Raw genomic sequence first — 21,850 nt, 5'->3', positions numbered from 1 at the left:
ATACTTGGCATCTTGATGGCACAAAGGTTATTATTAAGAGTTTGTTTCATGCCATATCATGCTAGACTTTGTTTTAGTTCACTGTGAGACAGGGTGGTGCCAGACTTGAAAGTAGGCTATCAAAGCAAGAACTGCATAAAGAATCACTCATACATGGCTTAGCAGACTGAAGTGTTGCAATATTTAGGAGAGTCTTAGTCAGGTATATAATGCATTCCACAGACGGAAGTGTCTCCGGCCATTTACAGCTGCATCACTTTGAGCCATGGTGCTTAACCCATAGATTACGTGATAGAGCAATACTACAATGCTAACAATGTGAGTGTAGGAGGAGGGTTGGGATAGTGGCTTGAGAGCACAAATAAGACCTTTATGCCGGAAACATGAAAGAATGTGATTAAGGCTGAAATACATCCTGGAAATATAGTACATTACAAAAAGGATCTGAGACACAGCAGTCACAGTGATATACAGCTATTGTTTTTGTTAAAAGTACATAATAAAGTGCCATTACCATCTTGTCACGCTAGCCTTTTGAGTCCGCAGACCGCATAGCTTGTGGGGAAAATCTCAGACGTCCCAGCCCCCATTATTATTGACTAAGCTATGGCCCTGCTCACCGAGACCCCCCTCAGTCTCTAGCCTACCCTGGCTGCACAACAAATGCCCTTTGGCAGCCGCAGCCACTGGATTCAGTGGCTTTGCTGCCCACCCAGATTCCATGCACTTTCTTTTCACACTGAATAGGCTTCTCTTAGAATGTGTGCTTGTGCATGCCAAGGTATGTGTTGATGGGAGAGTACTTCTCGCTAGAGCTGGCATTCCTCGCCAGCCTCTTTTAGATGGGCTGGGAATATAATGGCTATCACTTATGTATTAGGAAATCGAAGATGTGATTAAACGTGGTGATGAGCATTCAATGGAGGGAGCCAAGACTTCAATTACTGAAACATAAACACAGCCTCCAACAATCTCAGCCAAAAGAGCTTTCTGCAAAGATGAAAGTCCAGACGGAATTAGATACACCTGGATTAAGTAATCAATGTAGTGCATTGGTATAAATATTGATCAGTAAGTGCAGAGTGTGCTGGTAAGTAAGGAAGCACAATCTATATGGATAAATGTCAAACAAGGTTCTGCAGAAAAATGGCATACAGATTACTAATGTATGTGTAATGGTCCATTGAAGACAAACACTGACATAAAGTACATCACTGACAAGACAGAAAGCATCTCTATACATTTGGTGCATAGGAAAGTATCAAGGTTCGCTGTAATCACAGGTTTGGTATGGAATCGGCACTTGCTAAGTAGAGTGGTTGCACTCTCAGAGGATTCGTAATGTTAGTGGTCTTGTATCGGGACCTACTGCCACTTTTGGTGGCCACCCTGCATGTGACGCTATGAGAAAAAGGGGGGTCAATAGTGGGACAGTGGGGGAGACAGATGCGAATCCTGGAGCATAGATGGGTGCAGGTCAGAGGTAAAGGGTTCCTTTGCGCCAATGTGCTTTCTATGGGTTTGGCTGAGACACTTGGGAGCATGTGATCTATAGGGAAGAGTCTACATTCTCATAGACTACATGTTATGGGTCAGCTGAGCAGTGATGTGGGGGAGTGTGATAGGGCTAAAGAGGAGAGCTTGCATTTTTGGAAATGTTTTGGAAAACAAAATATGATATCTGGGGTTTAACATTGTCCAGATAAATTTGGAGGGCATTAAAGAAGTAAATAAGGAAGACACAACTTAAAGAGGCAGTGAGACCCGGTGGGAAGAACCAACAGGTGTGGGACTCACGGACTCACTTTGAGTGGGTCTCGGTTGAATTATGGGACCTGCTTTAAAAAACCTTGAGTTTTAATGAATCTGAAAAAGAACAAGTAGATTGCGAAAAGGTGTCTTATTACTCCCTGGTCATCTTCATTACACTGAGATGTGCGCACTTCCTCGTTGCCTTGGAGATGCCCAGGGGGCCACATGTCTTTTAAGTGAGCAGAATGGTTGTCCACCCCATGGACATGGACCCACCCACCATTTAAAGGGCTGCACTGAGGCAGAGGTGCAGAGTTTAGCCTGGCTGTCTGTCACAGGTGGTATGTTTCTTCTTTACACTTTCATCCTCATCATTACGGGACGCCCTATTACGAGGTTCCCTTTGCGGGACCAGGTAAGGACGCCTGGTAAAACCAGGCGTCCTTAGCGGGTCCTGCGAGGGGACCAGGGAGCAAATAACGGGCCCGTTATTAACGGATGGGTTTTTCCAATGCCAATGAGGACTTACCGGGTCCTCCAAGGTTGGAATAGCCCGGTAAGTCCTCATTGGAGCAACCCGGCACTGCAACCCGGTATGGAGCCAGCCATACTCGTAATGAGGCCCAATGTCTCATATTTATATATCACGTTTGGATGATACTAGTGCACAAAGAGCATTTGCTTCGAACCTGAACGTCCTAATTCGTGGGAATGATGACACATCTGTGAATTCTTTCCTGTAATCGACGCTAATGTTAGCGATCCCGTTCCAGTGAATTACTGGTTCATTGCAGTGCTCGCCAAACCCTTCATAACAGATTCCAGTTTGCATGCATTCGTGGTCTCTGGTAATGGACCGCCTATACATTTAGCTAAGTGGCTCAAACAGGGTGGTGTAAAAAGCACTCACTTTCAGAATAGTTGGTGACAACATTATTTTTCAAAAAGCACAGTAATATATAATCTCTCCAGGTGACACATGGTTGCCAACCTTTTTTTCCTGGAAGTAAGACTTGACACTGACTCATGCATTTCACTACCAGACAAGAAACTTTACTCCCACCACTAAACGTATAGCGATTGCCAAGATCTATAAAAGCCTGCTGCAAGATAAGAAGGGATGACTCAAGCACTTTACTGCTTGGAATTATGGCCTTCTATCTAAAATACGAACTCCAAAGTGGCAACACATGTTCCCAGAATGCATTATAGTGGTCCTGGGCTCCACAAACATGCAACACATCAAGTGGACGAATTCTGGCGTATAGGAACGTGGATTGAGAAATGAAACCACAGCCATATGGTTACATACTATTTTCTAATATTTAACATTTCTGTAGCGCCAACTGCATTGAAAGTCGTAGGGTGCTTTGCAAGGCTATGGCATTAAAAGCAGCAGACCAGGATTAGGTGACATTAACTATGTCACTATGAGTCCATGAGTGTGGAGTGACATCATGATAAATTGAATGGGATCGGGCATGAGTTTAGCTAGTGCAAGCTGTTGCTGATGCACTTAGGGAGTCTGGCCATCAGAGAAAAGCAAGCATGATTTCCAAAGGCATTGGAATCTAGGGAAATGTAGAGTGAAGCAAATGCCTACATAATTTACTGGTAATCTCCATTGCTCCTAGTTCTACAGTTCCTCCCTAATCTCCATTGCTCCTAGTTCTACAGTTCCTCCGTAATCTCCATTGCTCCTAGTTCTACAGTTCCTTGGTAATCTCCATTGCTCCTAGTTCTACAGTTCCTCCCTAATCTCCATTGCCCCTAGTTCTACAGTTCCTCCCTAATCTCCATTGCTCCTAGTTCTACAGTTCCTCCCTAATCTCCATTGCTCCTAGTTCTACAGTTCCTCCCTAATCTCCATTGCTCCTAGTCCTACAACTCCTCACTGTTGTTTTCACAGAGGAGGTGGCACCACCTCTCAGAGAGGACAAACAATGTAATGTTAATGATAAACCCTGATCATGGTTTCCAAGGCCAGTCGTCAAAAGAGCCAAATGCAATTCATGTTTTCAGGATATCCGCAGAAAATACTGTTGAACCCAGTGAACCTCGTCGGTGGTTATTCAATAAACATGGTGTTTGGGGCTCTTGAGGACCAGACTTGGAGAGTCCTGAGCTATGAACTGGCGTTCCACTCCCAACCCCACGATAGTGGTAGAATAAAAGGCAGAAGTACCAGCATTCTCCCGGATATATAGCAAGGCTCTACCTGGCTATAGCCACTACTTCTCCTCAGGATGGAGGAAGGGATGTTAGGACTTTACAGAGACAAGTGAGACGAGAGAGTAGAGCAGATTACGAGTATGTAATGCGGGCGCACCCCCACATCAATTTTCGTCGACACAGGCCATATTAAAGTGTAATACCCAAGATTGAATTGATTCATTCATTAATTTAAATGTACTGCAATACCCATGATTCAGGGACATCAATTCACCAGAATGCCCGGGGTAGTGGAAGTGGCATCTTGTATCCATAACATCAGAGGAAGTGAAATCACATGATCTTTGACCCTGACATCACATAAAGGGATACCATATGACCATTTGCCCTATGAAGTGACATTGACAAAGTGAAAAAAACTACAATAATTGAATGATTAATAAAATGTCAAATGGTACTAAAACAGACAATGAGATATTTTCACTTTCAACCATATATTAACTAAGGTAGAATAGTCATGATATGCTAGAAGCACAGCCAGTTGAACCATCATAGGTTGGGCATACTGTTTTCTTATGTCAGTACTGATTTCTTATGGCCAGTCACTGACATTTTATATCTGTTAAAGGCTCAGATGCCAAGAATAGACTATGCTAAATACTGCCTCACATTCCAGGCACCACTATAAAATGCTAGGTGCAACCTCATATACCATGCAATGCTATATTATAACAAGTTAAGCCTCATAAACCATGTATAGTGATCATATAGAAGCAACAACCTCACAAGCATAGGTTTTGCAATCATTGCCAAGTGGAGGCTCAATCACCCAAGTCCTGCAATTTTTTTGCCGGGTAAAGCCTGGAATGCTAGATACATATTCAGCTTGTTTGTTTATGTTATGGCATAAGCATCACTGAATCAATCGCTTTTGATGATCTGAATTTGAGAAGTGAGGCCTTATGAAGTAAAGCAATTTGCCCAGGATCACACATGTTGGTCAGGTGAAGAAGCCACAATGTGTGCCTAGTTCACTGTCTCTAATTTACAAACGAATTTATCAACTACAATCCCATCTTCAATTTCCCACCAACATACTAATAGGTTTGCATGGTCATCTTTCATTGCAGTCACAGTTGTTTAATACATAAAGCAGATAAGTGAACAAGTAAAACACAAGGTAAATGAATCTGAAAATACAAAAGAAATCTTAATAGAATCCTTTTGGGTAAAACAGGTCTGAGTTACTGCGCTAGGACTAAAGTAACTCGTGGATATTATTTAATTCACTGAGCTCTCCACATTCATTGCCAAATGCTGCATGAAAAAGTGAATTCCTAAATGTGCAAAAGTACATAGAGATAACTGCTTTTCAAATGTACAATGAATTGTCACACACGAGACATAAAACATGACACTTAAGCAAACTGTAAACGTAGACGTGTGCACAGACACTGACACAAAAAATATGCAATGGAAGACAGCTACCCACACAACAAGTATTGCAAAGGTGTCATGGCAAGTGCAGTTGGGGAAAATTGTTAGTTTTCTTGTGGAAATTGACAAAGTGTACACTCCTTCGGGAATTGCTTGTGGTGGTGGTGACCCCCACTGTACAAGCAGTCATACTATTTTACTTTTTTGTTTCCTTTCTTTATTCATCAAGGCATTATCACAGTCATATACATTGCTTCTCAGAATTCATTTGTGCTACATCCCCAAAGGTCGGGCGTGTATCATACATAGCTCAGGGAAAACAGGAAGAAAGAAAAGAAAACAATAAGAAACAAATCACCAAATCAGTACATCAGCAGGTGTACAACAGTTGCCTATAAAGTTCAGGACCCCCCAGCACGCTGCTGCATTTCTCCCTTTATAAGCAACAAAAAACCCTCACAGAGTCTTGGATGCAGAGTCCCGGGCTGCTTTTTCTGCCAAACATTGGCGCAGGTAAGCACATACATCTTAAGCCTGGCAGACAGGTGCGCCACTTCATGGTAGGCCTCCCCGTGCTCATTAGCCTTAAGCAGTTCATTCATCCATTGTTTATGTGTTGGAGCCAGTCTGTCCATCCACCTTAATGCAATACACTTCTGAGCTATTAATAGCACCAGACCTATAAATCTCACCAATAGCTAAGGTGCCAGCAGCAGAAGACCAAGCAAGCAAATTAGGGGGTCATCCATTGGTTGCAGACTTGAATTCTCTGCTATCGCACCTATAAGCTCTCGCCAAAACTCTGCTATTCGAGGACATGACCAGGTCACATGCCAGAAGTTGGTTTGGAGCTGTTTGCATTTAGGACATGCACCAGACACTGTAGGATCAAACTTTAGGAGCGTATATAGTATGTTTGGTGTAGAAACCTGCACTATAGGGCTCTGTGCTTTTAGTTAAGTGAAATGTATCTTGTCTGCCAGCATATCTTCTCCCATTGTATGTCCTCTATTGCAGTGTGCTGTGCCAACTCCCACCTCTATCTAGATGCCCCATCTCCCTTGGGTGAATAGCCATAGCGATCTTTTATGCAGTGTATGGACCACACATGAGGGAGGCTCGGTAGGTGATATATATAGTGTATGAAGGGACTTTTCCTAGGCTTCTCAGGTATATTTGGCTATCTAGCTTTCAACTCACCTTTAATCCAGGTATATTGTAGTGTCGATATCATGGTGGTGGGCGTCTGTTCATGAAAATTCAACCCAGGTATAAACTACCCACCCACAAGCAGGTCTTCATATCTTGTGAGCCCTTTTTAGTTTTGGTTATTAGGCGGTGCTGAAAGCGCTACCTTCAAAGCCGAAAATATCATCATACAAATAAGAGCTTTAACATAAGAGCTTGAAATAGGGACTTTGAATGTAGGTTTGCTTGATGCTTTAAAATATACTTACTGCAGCTTTCAGGTTATGTAACACATGTTACAATCGTTTTAATTAAAAATAAACAAGGTACTGTAATAGTTTTGTTTTGGTTCGCAAAGGCTCTGAAAATGTACATCTAGTGACTTGTGGAGGATTGGTCAGTGTTTTTGATGTAAGGAGAAACTGATTGGCTGTGCAGTTAGTGTGTTTGTTTGTAGAAGTAAGCCATTTTGTTTCTGGTAAGCCATTTTCTTTGTACATTTTTTATTTTGTTAAATGTGCTTTAATTTAATTTTGGCGGCATCTCGGTTTGGCTAATGTTATTAAGCCGCCGCTGGCATTTAATATTTTTCCTTAATGTTTGGTACATTTGTGTCAGCAGCTTTAGGCAGCCGCTGACATTGAATTTGTTTTACTAACGTTAGAAAACTGTGCCGGTGGTGGAATAATGTCGTTAACGCACCGCCGACACATATTTGCAACGTTAGTGCAATTAATTTAATGTACTGGGCAGCTTGGGTTTCCCGATGACTATGTTTGCAAATATGTGCCGGCGGCAGATTAATGATGTTCACCCGCCGCCTGCACCCATTTGCAACGTTAGTGAAACAAATTCAGAGCCATTTGTTTTACTAACGTTAGAAATCTGTGCCGGTGGCGGATTAATGTTGTTAACTCGCCTCTGGCACAGATTTCTTACGTTAGTGGACGAAATGTAATGTCGGCGACGGCTTGGCTTTGCTGATGCCGCCGACGACTTTGACTTTGTTTTACTAACATTGCAAATATGTGCCAGCGGCGGATTAATGTTAACCTGCCACCGGCACATATTAGCAACGTTAGCAGACCTCTGGTATAGATGACAAAACACTGGCATGGTTTAGCAGCAGACAGATCCTTGCTCTACCGCCAATTCTGTATTGGATGAAAACATTTTAACATGGGGTTGCACTTTGTTTATTTCTTTGAAGTCAGGCAAAGGGATTGCAGGTAATGTTATCTCCTTATTTTCACACCATGAATTTGTATATTTTCAATAAGCTGTCAGCACTGTTTGGACTTTCCCTTCCAGCATTCCACTTATGTCAATACATCTTGACCTAAGGGACTTGTGCGTCCCAAAATGATCCCAGGGTTGCATATGGGCCTTCCAAATGCTTATGCTGCACCAGAATGGTCTTGTTTTAGGCCCCCTAGAATGTCTGCCACTAATAACAAATCCATAACAGACTCCTTTAAGGTAAAGCCTTTGAGCCCATGCCAAACTCTCCAAAGTCAAGCAACGCATTTTAATTGTCAATCTGACTGATAACATCAGTTGAGTTTTTTAGCATTGTGGTTTGATTTCCTAGAACCAACGTTGGAGGTGCAATGCTCCCTTGCAACTCCTTTTTCTTTCTTTCACTTTTTTTCCCCGATTTATTTTAATATCTCCCTTTTAATATCTCTTGTTCCCCTGCATGTTTGTGTGTGTGCTACACTCCTGTCATTGTTGGGGACCCTAGTACAATATTTTAAATTAACACCCTGTGTCAGTGCAGCGACCAGTCTAGATATATTGAATGTGAGCATCATTTCCTGGGACAAGCCAGTGTTCAATCGCTGGGTCCTTCCAGGTGCCATTTTTCTTTCCCTGCCCCATTACCTTTTCCCCGCCTCTGTGCCCCCATAACACAGAACTCCTCTGGTCTGGCACGTCTTCCCAGAGCACTTGCTCTTAACATCCTTTGGCTTCCTTTGTCAGCTTTCCCTCTGGTCCCCACAAAGTCCTGCACACACAAGTCATCCACTGGTACTATTGCTACATCTACCTTGCCTCACAGATGTAGTGGCACAGTTGCTAAGAACACTTCCTACCCCTGTTCTCTATACCCCCCACCCACCCTAAACCCGCTCTCTATACCCCCACCCACCCTACCCTCACACTCTATAACCACAACCCACCCTACCCCCACTCACCCTACCACCACTATCTACCCCTCACGACACTACTCCCACCCTCTATACCGCCAGCAACCTTACCCCCGCTCTCTATACCCCGCACCCAAACTACCCTTTCTTCCCCACCTACTCACCCCTACCATCTCTATCCCCACCCACCCACCCGAACACCACTCTCTACCATCTTTGATCTTTGCTCTTGCACTGAACCTATCTCACTCATATTCCCTCTTGCTCTTTTCTCCTTCCTTCACATTCTCTTGCACGCCCGAGCCCATTATCACATCCTCCTTTGAAACTTTGCACTCCCCTCCTTGCACCGTGGTGCCTAGAAATGCAAAATGCAAAGAACAGCATTAAACACCAAAACTATTGGCTTTCCCAGTGCTTTTTTTATAAAGCTTGTGTATGACGCCCTTCTCCATGATCAATGGGAAACTCTCTACACTGTCTAAGAAAATAGCTGGGGCATAGAGAGGTGACATTAAACTTGTGGTGCAGTTTTATTGAGGCCCACCGGGTAATCTCAATAGGATGAGCAGAATTGCGGCTGCACTTACTGGTTGCAATAGGCATTGCCTCCAGTGCTATTGGTCGTGCTAGCAATTTTTCCAACCTGACGTGCTGGGGTATAGGGGCGGCCTGTTACGAATGGACTGTGTGGTGGAACATGCTAACCAGTGTATATGTTTCCAAATCAAGTACATTTAACCCTCCCAGATGATAAGGCGGGATCAGCATATCAGATTTGATGCAATGCGTTTTCCCTCCCTATATGAGGTTATTGAGTAATGTCTTAATCTTACTAAAAAAATTGGACTTTGAGCTGCATAGAAATATTAGTAAACATGTAGATGAATTTAGGGAACAGTATCATCTCAACTAAGAAGATAGGTAGTGCAGTCCATTTCCTAACCTTAGCCTCCAAGTTGCGGCCAAGAGCTGCATAGTTCTATGATACAAGAGGTCTGCAGATCGAGCAACATTTATATTAAGGTATCTAACCATGTTCTGGTAACATTTAATAGGTTCACAGTATGCCGCCGGAGATACAGACTCGGTCAAGGGGAACAGCTCTGATTTGTTCCAATTAATCTGTAATCCAGAGTGTTGGTTGAATCGTTACATTTCCTCTACAATTGGCTGTAGGTTGCTCTCGGTATGCTACACAAAAACTACAAAATTATCAGCATACAATGGCAATAACACTGATTGGCTAAACATTGTAGGCCTCTAAAGGCATTAGGCTCCCGCCGAATTTCAGCCAATGGCTCAATGGAAAGAGAAAACAAAATTGGAAATAGAGGACACTCCTGATGAGTGCCTCTAAACAGTGGGACGCTCTCCGATGTCACTCCATTGGTATATACCTGAGCCATGGGGTTGGTATACAGTAGCGACACCTGTGCGATAAACTGCCCCTGGTCCCCATTCTAGTGAGCACCTCCAACATACAGCCGTTATACATTTTTAAAGGTCATTGGGGCCGAAACCACTTAGAGTGCCAAGTGTTTCATTTCATGCCAAATGTATCTTCTCAGTGAGCAATAAAACACGTGTTGACACCTAAGTGTGATTGGCTTGCAAGCAAAACCTACTGTTGAGGTTAATCAGAAAATGCAAATCGTAAAAATGCACGAAAGTACTAGGACACACAATTAGATTCCCTCTAATTATCAGCCAATGCAATAACTACCATCTCCCCCTCTTTGCTGCCATATCACTGGTGGAGTCCTTGTGAATTCCTATAGAAAGAGGAATATGGGCTAAAGATGTGATAGGGGAACATTAACCATAGTTTAACTGTTCACAGTTAAAGAAGAAGCGTTCCTGCTAGGCTGCCCTTAAAGTAGGAGCCTGCAACCTGTGGCCCGCAAGATGTTTTGGACTACGACTCCCATGATCCCTCACCATTGACTATGCTGTCTAGGGCTAATGGGAGTTGTATTCCGAAACATATGGAGAAAAAAAAGGTTGCAGACCCCTGCTTTAAAGTGACAAACAGGCTCTGTGACGTAACATGAAGGCATCTGACTACTTCGATTCAAAAATAAAAAGCCAAACCGGTTCCATGTGATAATGTCACCTATAAAAAGTCGCCAGATAGGCGACTTTCATTTCCTGACCCCTAAAATACCAGGAGGGGTATAATTTCATATTATAAACTCCCATTGTAGGATATTGTAGGATATTTAGGGAAAGTGTTTGATTTTAATGAGGGTGCCTTTTTTGAGAAATGTCGCCACATGACGGCCATTTTACAGGCAACTTTATCACTGGACACTGGTAAACCATGGTTACAAGCAGCGTCGGATTGGGTCGTCGGCCAATCGGCCCGTGGCCGATGCAAAATCATGGCCGGAGACCTGGGGGCCGGTTCCTGAAGCCCACGTGGGCCGGTTTCAGCCCAGGCGTGGGCTTCACACTTCAAGAACCAGCCCCCAGGTCCTCGGCCTCGCCGGGGGGATGCAAGTTGCAAAGGATCTGTAAGTAAATAACTTACAGATCCTTTGCAATTGCAGCCCCGCCGCCGGCCCGTCGCAGATGCAGAGAAAGGTAACACTGAAGTGTTACCTTTCTTTCATAAATGCGGCGGGCCGGTGGCTAACTGCCTTGGCCCACGACACCCTGGCGCCAGCAGCAGTCAGTGCTACAAAACACTGGGAGGGAGCGGCAGGGCTGGGCGGGACTGCCGCAGCCCGGCCTGCTCCCTCCCAGTGATTTGTAACAGACTCTGCTCGCCTCTCCGCCGCACACCGCCACATCTCTCTTAGCACAATATGTATCCCATGCCCTCCCCTCTCTTCATTCTGTTCTCTCAAGGCAATTTATCCCAACCTGTGACTCAACTTTCCTTCTATTCTGTGTCCTATGCCTCACCTTTCCATGTGCGTTCCCCCAGGGCACTGCCGCAGCACAGGCCAGCACTAGGCAGGCAGTGCTGACCATCCCTCACGGCACCTGCTGCAGTGCTGCCTTCCTGTGAACGGATCTATCATCTACTAGCTTCAGATTCTTTCCGGACCAGGGACGGGACCACACATGACAACAAGTACGTTTTTTAGGTCGGAGCCTTCTCAGGCTCAACAAGTATATTGTAGAAAGCTGAGGAAAGTGTCTTCCTGTTCCACGCGCCACCTGCAAGGTAATGCTGGGTACTGTGATAGGTGTCCTATGCTCTGGCTCTAGGTGCAGGCACTCGGACGGGCCGCGGCTCCAATGAGGGGGTTATTTATAATGTGAAGCATGTAATATTTGCCTTCATCACTGTGTGTCTGACTATGTCAGTGCTTGTCTCAGCGAGAGTGCGGCCATCACTGCCTGCCAACGTGTGTGCAGCCAGGTCTGTTTTGTACCTGTGACTGTCTGTGTGCCTGCATGCATGTATGTGGAAAAAAGCCTTGTGCATTGTAAACAGAGTTAATATGGTTGCCCATTGAGCAAATTCCATTACTACTGCCTTGTTCGCACTGGGGAAATGTGCATTACTGCAGCATTGGGGGTGTCTGCTAAAATGTGTATTACTGTCATATTGTGCAGCAAATTGATTACAGGTGAGGTGGCAACTTCAGTCACATATACAAACTGAGCTGCTGCACCTTCCTGGCATTTTAGGTGTTTTATATCAGCTTAAGGTGTTGCATCTATGTGCTATGGGTTTTGTGCTGCCTGTGGTTGATTGTGCATGCATATCATGTGCAAATATGCACTGACATTTGGATCTTGTCACACCCTCCAAAGAGATGTGCATGCTGTGGTACGCCTTCTGCACTCTTCGGCTCACCTCATTACAAAAAAGGGGTCACATAAAAGAAGAGCGAGGTTGAGACCATTATTCAGACATCTTGCCACAAAAAGTCTCAAGAAAACCCAGCCCTAACAACATTGGGATCTCGTATACTCTGCTGATATGGGGCAATTGCAATTATTGCATGTATTAACATTAAGGCTTCTGTGTGCAAAGAGGGTCCAGCTCACGCCTTGTGCCTGGGGTACGTGGTTTGCGGTAAGTGGTCTTTCCCGCCCGCTCCCAGCATTGAATTCATTTGAGTTATCCCTCCAGCTCCAATTTGGGGATTGCATGCTACTATTGTGTACTGATATGGGTAACTGTTATACATGCTCACTCATTAATTGTGCACTCACACATTGCACATTTTCATTTATGCATTTTCGCATATATTTGCACTTAGACATGCTTACAATTGCACACTTGCACACTTGCACATTTGAGCACTCATGCAATTGAACACTCACATTCACACACTTTCAATAGTACTTTAAAATTTGTCACTGCCTGTATCATTGCCATGCATTGTTTACCTTTCTTTCTGTGTGCTGCCTGCGTTACTTGGACAGGCGCCGTATGCGCGTGGGTGCTGCTGTTTTCCATCAAGGTTTGGTGTACCTTTCTGTCGGGTGGCAGGTAGCCTAGCCAGGGGGGAACTAAGAGCAGAAGAAGCGGTGTGTTTTTGGCAGAATTCTGTTTGCTTTGACCTGTGGTTTTGCCATTTACATACCAGATTCCTCCTCCTTCTAAGCGCTTGGATAACAGGTGTTATTGCCTGATTAATGAACCACCAAAGAATGAAGGACTTGGTAGACCCTGGTACAGTTTGAGTTGTGAGGTGCAGGTTGGCTTCATGTCTGAGGTGAGTGCTTAACTTGTGAGCTATCCTCCCAGACAAATAGTGTTATTCAGCACATAGGCACACTTAGAGTTAGCTGATTATGCAGCAAATATAAGGGTTCTCTGCACAAGAAATATGTGCTGCCATTGGAATGAGCATACTTGCAGTGAAACCTGAAAGTGAGTTTATTAAAGTGCTGCAGCGTCCACACAAGGGGTAACAAGTCGTTCTGAATTGAGCTCTCTGTCTGGGTTGATTAAAAAAAAACTTTTCTGCTTTCGGGCAAGCAGGATGACAGTCCTGTTTTTTTTTTAAACAGCAGCAGTTATAAACTAAACATACATTATGATATTTTTTGGGATTTTTTCATATGAGAATGGGATCGAACCCCTGCCCTTCCAGCCCTGTATAAGCATCGACTTGCAGCAGGTCCCAAAACCGCAGTGGGGGTGGTTGGTTCATGCCACACCTGTGCCTCAGAGCTGTGGACCCTGTCACAGAACTGTATGCAAAGCAATGTTATTTTATGAGTTGTGTTGTAATGTAACAGACACGTGAACCCTTCATACATAGAAATTTCTGTAAAGTTGTGAATTGATGCGATTCACGGATGATGGTTTGAGGGTGACTTTTTTTTTGAGGTGAGGGGTGGGCCACTTTTTGAGGCGAGGGGTGGGCCACTTTATTTTTGGTGTCCAGGCCTATTTCTTGTCCAAGTCCGACCCTGGTTACAAGCAAACAGTTCTTACAGGCTTCGCAATGCCAAGTGTAAATAAAAAACCCACATCATTAACAGTGCATGAGTAAGTTAATTTCCTGTTCCAGTATTTCATGACAAAACTAAAACAACTTCTGTAACAAAATCTAACATATCCTTTCAGACGGCTTTACATCCTGAAGACGGTTACCTCAGTTGTGACTAAAACATCAAAAACAAAATATTTAAATAAATCAATTGAGGAGGAGGAGGACGGAAGTTCCCCGCCTGAGGAAATGAGATTCGAGAAAGAAAGAAAGAAAATCAGCTTGCATCACAGTTACACTGATTGTAAAGTACGGCCTCTGCCCAGTGTGTGTGTATCTTGGCACTAATATTCCTGTACCTGAACTAAAAAGCCACTTAACTAGACCCGATTCATGGAACGTTTTCCTATGGGCTTGCGCCATTATCAAACACTTCCATGAATCAGCCCCCATGTTTCTCCACATCACATCCTGTTCTTCCCTAGTGTGGTGTGTTGCTTTAAGAACACACGCGACGGAGTGATGCTACTCTGTCGCATGCAAAAAAAGGGGCGTTCCAGTAAAGGGGTTAGTGCACACGTAGAACCCAGACGGTGAACAACATGAGCTATGTTGTCTGTGGGTCGGGGGGCTTAGCGCGTACCAGGCTTACTGGGGGCCAAGTAACACTGGTGACAAGGGGGTCATCCGTATGAAGGACCCGACGGTTGGGCTATGCAGCGGTGATCCCAGGCACAACCACAGAGGGCAGTGCTGAAGGGATAGGCGTTCACCGGCCATGGAGCCGCCTCGTGCATCACAGTGAGAAGTCTCATATTCTGTCAGCACACAGAGGTTGCGGCTCCCTAGGGGAGTGCACGTGCACCTCCTCAAACATTTTTGGTGCATCCACAGATGGGCTGCAATATTTCCACAAAAAGACATTCTTTTTTTCTCCCTATTTTTGTCTTTCCTCTTTCCCTCTCAATTGAAAGAGGAATAGAAGGATTTGTTTTCTTTTTCCTGTAACATCCTGTGGAGAAGGTGTCGGACATCGATGCTTGTTCGAAAGCGCGGATGTGGATAACCATTTGAAGGGGATTTCTTTCCTGGGGGACACGTCAGGGGTATGGTGCAGACCTCGCAATTAGTGTCTACAGCTGTAATTATTAGAGCACCGCCTACACGAGGTACACCTCGCGTGCTAAATGGGAAAGTTTCCTAATGTCGTTGAGTGACCTTGGAATTTCAAGAAAGTTATTTACATTTGAATATGTTTCGGGGAGACAGGGCATTAAGGAAATCGTTTGAAAAAATAAAAAAGAAAAAGAAAAGTTGTTGAGTATGGTGTGAATTCACTGTTGGTGCTGAGTATAAATACAATCGGTTACAATGATCGCCCTTTTTTACTGTTTAGGCTCACGTTGAAAGAATACACACTATTGGAAATAAAAGTGTCAGATGTCTACTGTCGTTTGGATACTTGCATGAACACGATAGAAATCATTTGGAGTTCATGAGGTGAGCGTTTTGGCAGCTAATTATTGTGCAGATGAGTTAGCTGTTATTCGATTCTGATGCAATTTTACTTCACATTCTTGCGACATCTATCTTGCTACCTACACCGCCAGACCATAATACATCTATTGCTAGTGCTTCGTATGGGACTAGGCGAGGTATGTCTACATTTTGATATACACCTGTGGTGTTGTGGAGTGTATAGGGTGACGGGTTTTCACACTTGGGAATCCCTATACAATTATAATGAGTTCCTTTGTATCTGATGTAGTTACTGGAACCTGAGAGTTCAGATTCTATTTTTGAGCATTACATAGAGTAAACAGCTCCTATTGATTGGGAACTTGGCCAATATTTAAATTTGTTGAAACGCTGAGGAAGAAGTGCCATTTAGAGGTATTTACTGCAATATTGTATGGTATTTTATTTAGGGGCATACTTTAGGTATCCTCCAAACTGGATTTGTACAGTTGGCAAGGGATTATATGCGTTTTGTGCACATTACTCAAGTAAGTGATCGAGGTATTTTTGTCTCTCTTCGTCCTAGGTTTTAACTGGCATTACACTTGTGATGCTTGCTACCCTAAACACAAAGGCCCTCATTACGACCCAGACGGTAAGCGGAAAACGATGCCAGTCAATGAATACCGGCATCGTTTTCCGCTAGGTCCGATTATGCCCCGCGAAAGTGCAATTAGCGACATCGTAGTTTACGGTGCCGCTAACAGCACCAACGTCGCGCGCGCGCGACCCACCATGCCGTAAATACCGGCATGATGCAAAGCTACGCAGATCACAAACCAAGCGGACATGCCCCTAACGCCATCGCCAAGGCCGTTAAGTACCTTACCGCCATGGCGCTAATTCCGCCATCGCGAACCAACCGTAAATGGCCATGTGCAGTGTTCCCAGCTGCCACAGGTGCACAGAATCAGCACAGGTGGAGGCAATACAGACTCTCCCAGTGCAAAAAGAGCACACCCCACCCCTACCAGCCCCAGTCACACTCCACAATGATACCAATAGGACAAGCAATGTTGGGGCTGGAGGACCTGATAGCAATGCGAGTGCTACAACTGCAACAACAACAACAACAACAACAACAGGCTGCACAAAGGAGACGCAGGAGGAGAAGGAGGGCAAGGCAGGGCCAGCAAGCCCCACCAGCACAACCAGTGGCACCACGCAGGCAGCCCCCAATCCCACGCATCAGAGCCAGTCCATTCAACCTCACCGCAGAGCAGATCCACACCCTGTACCGACTGGACCGGGACACCATCACCAACATTGTGCACATGATACACAACGACATTGTCAGCATGATAGAAACACCCACCGTCATCCCGTCCCTACTGAAGGTCGTGTCCGTGCTCCACTTCCTGGTCACAGGCACCTACCAGCACACAGTGGGCCACTTGCATGGCATATCCCAACCATTATTCTCACGTACACTGATCCAAGTGCTCGATGCCCTCCTCAAGCACACAGACGACCACATCTCATTGCCACGGTCTGCCCAGGAGATTGCCAACACCAAAGTGGGTTTCCATGCACTAGCTGGCATACCTGGTTGCATTGGTGCCATCGACTGCACCCATGTTGAATTGGTGGTCCCACATGCCATGGAGGTACCATACCGCAGCCGTAAACTATTTCACTCAATCAACGTGCAAATGGTCTGCGACTCCAACAGGATCTTCACACATTGTTGTGCCCGATTCCCCGGATCAACCCATGATTCAATGGTCCTTCGGAACCCCACAATACCACGCTACATGGAGCGACATGCAGGCCCAAGATCCTGCCTACTCGGTGAGTCTAATGTCATGAGCATGGAAACGCAAAGTGTGTAGGTGATCGACGTACCAATGCATATTTCACCTGGCAGAAAGGGGTGGGGGATGATGCATACGTCACATGGCTGCGACTAGCAGTAGCCAGATCATACCCTGAGGCAGCACTCACGTCATCTGACAACTGTATACATGATGCCTGATCTAATCAGCCCTAACATGTGAATGAAAGTGTACCCCAACCATGACACAACCATCTGCAAGTGCATTGTACGAAATGTGACCACATTGACTCCAAAGTAACGCACCTACATGCACGTCACCAAACACCATCAACTGAAAGGCCTGTCCCCCATAACTGCGCACAAAGGAGGCACATGTCGGACAGGAACATCAATGCACCACTACACAGACAGCAAGACCCACAAACTCCCCCCATTGACACCAGTATTGTTCCCTGGGGTCATAATGAGCCAGACAGCAATGTTGCAATCATGTGAGCTTTGACCTCACAGGATATGTGCCAGGTCACATAAAGTAACGGCCTGAACGGACACAGTGGATGGGCACTCACACGGCAATTGTCACCCCTGCATTGTGTCTATGCATGCAAAACAGTACATGAGAGCCATGAACATATACCGGTTGCATAGTGTGAATCCATTAGCACAAATAAATTTGGTGCAAAGTAACAGTTGAATGCAAGGCATGGTGGCGCGTCATGCTCAGAAAGCAATCTCATTCCTGACACATACATTATTGCCCATTTACAGGTGATGCAGGCTATCCCCTGAAGAGGTGGCTCCTTACACCAGTCCGGAACCCACAGAACCAGCATGAGGAGGACTTCAACCGTGCCCATGCACGTACCCGTGTGGTGATAGAGCAGGCCTTTGGCCTACTGAAGGCACGTTTCCGCTGCCTCAGCAGGTCTGGCGGGGCACTCCTGTACCGCCATGAGAAGGTTGCGAAGATCGTCATGGCATGTGTCATGCTACACAATATGTGCGTCAGACGTAACGTGCCTCTGCCCCCTGACGCAGAACTGCAACCACCTGATGATGAGGATGATGAGGGTGGGGATGGGGCAGCACCTCAAGGAGGCAGCGATGCACAGGAGGGGCGTGAAATGCGTCAGAATCTCATTGACCAATACTTCTAGCACACACAGCGTGTGCGTGTAACATGTGGACAGCACTTGGGGCACTGTGTGTGTCTGGTATATGCACACTGTAGACTGTACAACAATAAAGCACACATACACAATGAGCAATGTCCAAACATTTGGTTTGTGATAAACGAAAAAGTGTATTGTGCTTCTGAAAAGTTATGACACACCCAATCCCCCCTACCCCTGAACACCCCAACACACCCAATCCCCCCTCCCTCCTGTACACCCCAACACACCCAATCCCCCCTCCCCCTGAACACCCCAACACACCCAATCCCCCCTCCCCCCTGTACACCCCAACACACCCAATCCCCCCTCCCCCCTGAACACCCCAACACACCCAATCCCCCCTCCCCCTCCCCCCAGAAATCCCTGCAAAGGAGTGCCAGTGCCCGTGGTGAAGTGGGTAATGTTTCAGTGGTCCACTGGGCGGGCACTATTGCCAGCCCCCTGTCCCCGAACCTGGGGCCCCCCTGCCTGTACTCCTCCGGGTCCTGGATGACCTGCGGACGGGGCTGAATGGGGCCGAACTTGCAGCTGAGGAGGTACCGGCCTGCTCGGTACGCCGTGTGTCCATGATTGTCCGTATCAGTTCACTAATCATATTCCGCACTGCGGCTTGTTCTGTGCATATGTTCGTGCTTGCTGATTGGATGGCTGCCTTGATGCTGTCAGCACACCTCTCCATGCCTGAACTGGCACCTCCACAATCAGCAACATGCTGCGTTAGGATTGACGCCAGTTGTTCTTGCCTCGCTGATATTTGGTCCAGCACCTGGCTGAAATCAGGCACAATGGAGGTTGCAATTGCAGGCCCAATAGGACTACTCCCCTCTTCCCCTACTCCCACTGGGCTTGGAGTGGCTGGCCATGAGCCTCCAGGGGATTGCCCCTGTGTGTCCTGTCCATGCAGGCTACATGGGGACAGGTGTGGGGAGGTAAGTTCGGTGTTGGGGGGACCTTCCATGTCATCATCCCCATTCGCCACATCGCTGTCAGAACAGGCTGCGATGGCTGCAGTCTCCCCGACTGTACTGCTCCCCGCAGACACGATCCCCTCAGTGGGCAGCAGTGGTTGTGGGTCTGCCGTGGGTGCCATCATGTCCCTTTCCTCGGGGGGAATTGCTGCCCTGGGCTGTTCGGCAACAGGAATTTTGGCCTGCTGTGGGTTGGCCATGGGTCCAGCAGAGGTGGATGGTTGGTGGCCTCTTCCCTCTGTCCTGGTCTTCTTGGCTGGGGTGGTGCCACTCTCGTCCCTGCTGGTGTCCGAGTGTGAGCCTGTGGTGGAGCAGAGGAGGGAAAGTGTTATTGATGGTTCAGCGGACATTGAGCAGGCATTGTGATGAGTGCCATGGTTTAGATGGATAGATGGTGGACTTTGTAGGCCGTGACATACAGGTTGTCTCCCTTTTGGGTGGGTTGAGCATGCAGGAATGTGTGTGCCTGCTGTAGAGTGTACATGCTGCATGTGTGCAGGGTGTGGGTCTTCTGCTGATGTGTTGCGTTTGCCATATGGGGCGACATTGTGATTCCCATGTAAGTGTGATTCAGGGTGTTTTGCAAGGCTGAATTGGGGGCACCTACCTGTGTCTCCTGATGTCGGGGCTCCTCTCTCCATTCCGCCGACGCCCTCAATGCACTCGATGCCGATCAATGAGGCACATGTCTCCTCCCATGGCTGCATCTTCAGTGGGGAGTCTGCTCCACCACCAGTTGCCAGTCCCAGGTTGCGGTTTGCTGATAGTATGCCCCTTACTCGGAGCCGGAGGTCATCCCACCTTTTGCGGCACTGTCTGGTGGTGCGTGGGGTGGTACCTACGGCACTGACGCGTTGTGCCACGAGTTCCCATACTGCTTTTTTCCGGGCTATGGCTGGTCTCGTCATCTCTGATGAGAAGACGATGTCTGCCTTCTCCTGCAGCGTGTCTGCCAGCATAGTTAGTTCTTCGCGACTGAAGCGGTCCTGCCGCTGCCTGTCACAGGCTTTTTTAACAACTTTTGGCATGGTTAGGTGAGGAAATGGGTGGGTAATGGGATTCACAGGGTTTCAGGGTCGAATGTAGTGTGGTTGGGTAGGATGGCAATGGATTGTGTTTTTAAAGATGGCCGCTGTGCTCTTTCCCGTTTCGCCGTGATGACGCTACTTCTGGTTCCGCTTATTTGTGGTGCCCGCTAATTACGGTGCCCGCTAATTACGGGGCCCGCTGATTACGGGGCCCGCTGATTACAGTCGGCGCAATGATGGGTGGCGGTAGGTCACCCAGCGTGGCGTTCGATGCTGGTAAGGGCTGTTTACGCCATGGCGTAGTTTACATTACCGCCAAGGCGTAATGCTCGTGCACGATGGGTCGGAATATGGCGCTCTTTACGCCATCGGTCCATGGCGTAAACGATGATTACGCCATGGCGGTAATGTAGCATACTTACCGCCAGGGTCGTAATGAGGACCAAAGTGTTGAAGAAACTTAAATCTTAAAGAACATCCCCTGAAGAATGTTCTACCAATTCGGTGATAGGAACAGAAACATGTTGGAAGTTTTAGTGTAGAGACACTTTATGAGTGCCTAGTTTACAGTGTTGTCAATTGTGTCTGATAATTGTTGTCTGTTGTTTTTTTATCTTGTTAATGTGATATGTACATGGAGTTATTATCCACTTTGTGACTCTATGGGTGTTTTAATGAATTATTCATATTATGATTGAATTAATAAATTGAATCTATTTGGAAATATATATTTGAGGAATACTATGTCAATTCTTTCAGGACAATTGGTATTAAGAGGGACTACGACACATCACGTTCTATGAGAGAACATCTTTAAAACATAGAGCATCTATTTCTTTTCTTATATGTACAAGGAGGAGGATTGCATCATCCAACTGTACTCCAGGTGGCTCCACTCTGTGGATTTGCTTCCAGCCTTTGAGCAGTGAGGGTTAGTGTGGGCACGTGTTCTCTGGGTTGCACCCCCTGTTACAAAAGGGGTGCCTGCGCGCCCAGCACACTCTTTCGCCCACTGGGACTGTAGAAATGGAAGAAGGTCAAGGAAATGAGGCTGCAGCTGCTGGTGCCGCTCAGGTGAGATCACAAATGCCACACCAACAAGGGTCATTGCTCCTGTTTCCAGAGTTTGATGTCTTAGGGGCACCTTCTAGTCTGCGATCGAGGTGGAAACTACGGATCGACCGCCTTGAGATGTATTTCAGGGCCACTGGGGAAACCGACGATGAGTCCAAGTTATCAACTCTCATCTATGCTGCTGGCCCCGTGATCCATCAAATTTT

This window comes from Ambystoma mexicanum, chromosome 4q (assembly GCF_040938575.1).
Source record: "Ambystoma mexicanum isolate Mex_15411 chromosome 4q, UKY_AmexF1_1, whole genome shotgun sequence".
Classification (NCBI taxonomy): domain Eukaryota; kingdom Metazoa; phylum Chordata; class Amphibia; order Caudata; family Ambystomatidae; genus Ambystoma; species Ambystoma mexicanum.
Note: the sequence above shows the minus strand (reverse complement) of the source record.